Genomic DNA, 6,000 nt, shown 5'->3' with positions numbered 1-6,000 from the left:
CTTCTGCACACGACACTTAGTTGTTGCTTTAGCTTTCCACCTAGTAGTTCATCGTGGTTTACATGAGAATAATATGTTATTGCTCTACTATCTGCTTTGCTTGTTAAACTATATCTGTACAGCGAGTGCTAAAGTTTCAAGAACAACACGATACAGAATTGTTATGAGGTCTGATCTCCACGACTTCATACTCATAACATAAGTGCAACTTCTGCCAGTCTGGGCATGAGGCGGGTTTTATATTGCTTTGCCGAACACACATACACAACAGTTGATGCGGTTCACATGAAGAGAGAGCTGGTGTATGCTGATGTGATTCCTTCAAATCTAAGACACTAAAGTATGGGCACGCCCTAAACCAACACAAAGAGACCTTCTTAGCAAATAATATAATATGTGTATTAGGGAGGGTGAGATATAAGCAGCCGCGGGCCATGGAGGGAGTTACGGTGAGGCAGGGAGGCGGGGAGGGGGAGAAGCAGGGTGGAGCCCTCTCTACCTTGCCCCTCCCCCTCCCCGCCTCCCTGCCCCACCGTAACTCCCTCCACGGCCCGCGGCTGCTTATAAGTGTTGCTAACTCTTATTCATTTACAGCATGTTAACATACTGTCACCATTCGCTTTTTATGTACTAGTAACTATGCTGGTAATTTTGCTACTGATAATATGTGTACTTGTATTCTCCACCCTGCTTCTCCCCCTCCCCGCCTCCCTGCCTCACCGTAACTCCCTCCACGGCCCGCGGCTGCTTATAAGTGTTGCTAACTCTTATTCATTTACAGCATGTTAACATACTGTCACCATTCGCTTTTTATGTACTACTGACTATGCTGGTAATTTTGCTACTGATAATGTGTGTACTTGTATAATCTAAGATACTACGCCTCAGAAGACGGCATCAGTAAATAAACATTTCAAATACACATGTGTTCTTCTTAACTCCATGTTCTGGTTTCTAAGAAATATATAACGACCGACTGTTCATGAGTTCCACGTATCCTGAGGTACTATAAGTTCATATTCTGGATTGTCTAAACATTGAGAGTTTGTTATATCCAATGTGACACTGTACCTAGCTTGCTAAGGAGTTTTTGATTACTAACGTGAGTTTTGGGACACCCTAATTCGCCGAGGTTCCAATCCTCTGTCCACAGTTCTGTGTGAGAACAGAAACCCTGCGACAGGGGCACCCCCGACCCTTGCTGGAGCTTCATCACACTTGCGATACAACTCCAGCAATGCGCCACCTTTACGGCACAGATACATCACGCATCTGTGCTGTTTTTGCCCCATGATGCGCCGCATTGTAAATGCAGCACACCATAGGTGACGGAACAGCGGCACAGAATGACTAACACATCCCTGGTGATGCGCCAGTCATCATAAATGTATCCCTATGCTTCTTATCTTGTTAGAGATGAACCGCCATATGTATATTCAAAGTTTTTTGCATTTCCTAAATAGCGAACTTTAAGGAATAAATAGCGATTCTTTACCATTCCTAGTTTGCGATTAGCTATTTGCTAATTACAAATTACCCATTCATTTCCTTCATTTCCATAGGGCGGTTGGACTCACTTTTAGCTCGAACGCCTGAATGGATTTGCACGAAACTTGGCAAAATTGTAGGGACTGGTAGCCCGATGTGCCTTTGCTATGTCTCAAGATATATGCTCCAGTGGTTTTTACGAAAATTAACTTTGAAAAATATATATTGGGCTACATTGGCCTATATATATGTTGGAGCCCAAATGTAGCCCAATGTAGCCCAATGAAGCCCAATGTAGCCCAATGTAGCCCAAAGATGGCCGCCAGACACACAAAAAAACAAATGTAGCCCAAATATCAGCCATATGTAGCCCAACTATAGCCCAGTGACAGAATGACCAATCCGCTTCGCAAACCTCCGTTACGCGAGGCAGAGCGCTGTTACAGATATATATCTTTTTTTGAACGTTAATTTCTCAAAATCCACTGGAGCACATATATTGAGACCTAGCAAAGGCACATCGGGCTACCAGTCCCTACAATTTTGCCAAGTTTCGTGCAAATCCATTCAGCCGTTCGATTATTATTATTATTATTTTTTTTTGCCCCGCGGGGCCCTTTTAAAACCTCCACATCAAACCTAGGGGGTCAGCGAGGATCTACTATTCCCCCTTATGGTCATTTGCCCCTTCGCTTTGGCCTCCTCTTGTCTCTCGATCCTACCGAGAGACAAGATGGCGGCCGCTACGGACTGTTTGGAATGTTGACAGACGCCAGAGAACCAATCAGCTTCGCTTCACAAAGCTCCGTTGCGCGAAAAGTACGCGTCCTGGGCCGCTGCCCGGTCCGCTGTTACAGATATATATCTTTTTTTAAACGTTAATTTCTCAAAATCCACTGGAGCACATATATTGAGACCTACAAAAGGCACATCGGGCTACCAGTCCCTACAATTTTGCCAAGTTTCGTGCAAATCCATTCAGCCGTTCGGGCTAAAAGTGAGGCCAACCGCCCTATGGAAAACTCAATGTTAAAAACACGTTTTGGGACCCCCCTTTTTTCTCGGCCCCCACTGGACGAACCCCCCCCAAATTTTCAAGGGCTGCTCAGAAACAAAATGTGCCATTTTCCTGAAAATTTCAGCCAATTCCGTCCACAAACGCCAAAGTTATTAGACATAGAATTTTCAAAAAACCCATAGAGAAAAAATCCTAACTATATATACCTACTGGCGACCGCCAGTAGGTAATATATATATATATATATATATATACATATATATATATATATGCTCAGAAACAAAATGTGCCATTTTCCTGAAAATTTCAGCCAATTCCGTCCACAAACGCCAAAGTTATTAGACATAGAATTTTCAAAAAACCCATAGAGAAAAAATCCTAACTATATATACCTACTGGCGACCGCCAGTAGGTAATATATATATATATATATATATATATACATATATATATATATATATATATATATATATATATATATATATATTACCTACTGGCGGTCGCCAGTAGGTATATATAGTTAGGATTTTTTCCCTATGGGATTTTTGAAAATTCTATGTCTAATAACTTTGGCGTTTGTGGACGGAATTGGCTGAAATTTTCTGGAAAATGGAACATTTTGTTTCTGAGCAGCCCTTGGAAATTTGGGGGGGTTTCGTCAAGGGGGGGCCGAGAAAAAAGGGGGGTCCCAAAACGTGTTTTTAACATTGAGTTTTCCATAGGGCGGTTGGCCTCACTTTTAGCCCGAACGGCTGAATGGATTTGCATGAAACTTGGCAAAATTGTAGGGACTGGTAGCCCGATGTGCCTTTTCTAGGTCTCAATATATGTGCTCCAGTGGATTTTGAGAAATTAACGTTTAAAAAAAGATATATATCTGTAAGCGCGCTCTGGGCAGCGCTCCGGTCCGCGGACCTTAAGCGTACCGGAACTTCGCGTAGCTAAGCTGATTGGCTCTCCGGTGTCTGTCAACATTCTAACAGTCCGGAGCGGCCGCCATCTTGTCTCTCGGTAGGATTGAGAGACAAGAGGAGGCCAAAACAAAGGCGAAAATGACCATAAGGGAGCATACTAGATCCTCCCTGACCCCCTAGGTTTAATGTGGAGGTTTTAAAAGGGCCCCGCGGGGCAAAAAAACCAAAAACATTTTTTTGGTTTTTTTTGCGTGGGGAGCGCCCGGTCCGCGAACCGGGAAGCGTTCTGGGCAGCGTACTACAATGAAAAATGAATGATAGGCTTTTCAAATGCTGTATGTTAATTGATTGTTCTTTTTGTTGATTATTTTTTATTTTCTTTATTTTTTAAGCATTTTTTTTATTGTGATTGTGTTTCATAATTTATTAAACTTTCTAACATTTCATTGTCAGAAATTTCATAATTATCATTGAATATACATTGTAGTCTCTGAGGGTGTAAAATGTCCTCATTTTCAAGGAGGTTATCTACTGCTTGTACACATTGCAGTAGTTCTTTGTCTAAAGTTTCATCGAAAAATTCAATATCATTTTCATCATTGATTTCTTGGCTGCTCTCTTGCAGGACAATTTGAAATTCAACTTTCTGTTCGCCTTCCATTTTGCCTGAAATTTAGATTAAAAAAATATATATTAGTAGAGATAGGGCACTGTTGGGATGAATTTTAGATAGGCAGTTTTTATCAGTGAATTTATCTTTGGGCAGTGTATAGTATCAGAGTGGAAGTAGGAATATAAAAAGGTGTATGTGATTTAACGTAAGTAAATTCATAATTATACAAGAGAAGCCTAACTCCATCCATAACTATAACAGAGAAGTCTATCTAAATCTATAACTACTACAGAGGGATAGTATATAACTATCAGAAAAAGTTTACCATATTAACTTATAGTGCACAATATACTTCAGTTTTAAAAATAAAAACTTACCTTTAGAAAGAAGTTGAAGGAATTAGTGAAAATACTATTGAAATGTACACCAAGAAGTAGTAGTCAAAATGGCTGTGTTTTCTTCTCTTCCTTTATATATATTGAGGTATATAACCAATGAAATGTCAGGTAAAAAAAGTAGAAAATGAAAGTAACATTTTCATTGGTTGTCAATTCCAACACTTCAGATGTGTTTTGTGAAGTAATTTACCTCAGGGTATTTAGAGAGGTCTACAGGCTAAATGGCTCAATGGAATTCCAATCAAATTTGTGAAAATGGTAGGGATTGGTATGTAGTATGAGCTAATCTATATTTGGTGAAATTGTCTCCAGTGGCTTTTCTGTGAACTACTTTCCCACCTTTTTTGATGGTGCGCTTCCCAGGGAGCGACCCGGTACGCGAACCGTTGAGCGCCTCGGTTCGCGGACCTTAAGCGTTCCGGGAGTCCACCATTTTGTGTTTCGGTCGAATTAAGATACAAGATGGAGGGCAAATAATGTTCAGAATGGGTAGAAGGGGGCACGGTAGAGTTATCTTGACCCCCTAGGTTTTGTGAGGGTGGCTGAGGAGGCTTATATGTGCAAAAAAAAAACATTTTTTTAAAAAATTTCGCGAGGTTAGCTCCCGGTTCGCGTACCGGGTAGCGCCCCAGGGAGCGTACTTTGTTGAAAATTAGTGAAAAATGTTAGAGTAAAATAATAATTGTGAGTGATTAGATGTAGGGTAGCTCTGAGAAGAGCTTTTGGGTTTATGGTACATTTAGGTACTTATAAGTAGGTACCAATGCACATTCTTAAATTCAGAGTGAAAATTCTGTTGCCCTCATCTGAGAAGTGAACTCCATCTCCTCTGTAGATATCTTGCATGTAGTAACGCAAGTTATTGTTGTACAGGGAGCCCATTCCATGGTCTCTCATGTAAGCTGAAACAGATTTGTTTACATGCTTCCTCGACTTCTCAATTTGTGGACAAAATTGGTTTGACCACCTCCATTTCTGTCTTTGGCATATATTTGAATATACCAAGGCAGTCTGAGGAAAAAGTGCCATTAATTGCTCAAAGGTGTCCTTTAAAAGCATTTCCAGACCTACACCAGTCAAATTGCCCAAGTCATTACCTCCACAGTGCACAATTAACAGGTCAGGTTTGGGCAAATGCATAAAGGTTTTCACCAATGGTATCAATTGGTGACATTTTAATCCTCTGTGGCCAAACCACTTAATTTCCACATCTTGTAAATTGAGGTTAGGTAAATTCCTGTTTTCAACGTACCTTTGAGCCCAGTGAATATAACTATGTCCAACAATCCAGACAGAAAACATGGTGAGAGAAGGTTCTCCTGCAGTCCGATGAAGTGTGGCAATGAAATGGCAGTTGAAAAAATGAGAGTGTAAAATGAAAAAAAACTGTGGAGTTTCTGTGTTCATGAAGCAGTAACAGTGATTGGTGGATTTTGATTGCTGAAAACAGAAAGTTAGGGTGCACGGATGTGTTCTTTGAAAGATGTATTTTGAGTGGTCAATAAAAAATCATTAAATGAAAGAATGCACTGGATATGCAGGTGCACTGAGAGTTCAGAGTTCAATTGC

Source organism: Lissotriton helveticus, chromosome 6 (assembly GCF_964261635.1).
Source record: "Lissotriton helveticus chromosome 6, aLisHel1.1, whole genome shotgun sequence".
NCBI lineage: Eukaryota > Metazoa > Chordata > Amphibia > Caudata > Salamandridae > Lissotriton > Lissotriton helveticus.
The sequence above is the reverse complement of the archived record's forward strand: the minus strand, read 5'-3'. Positions refer to the sequence as shown.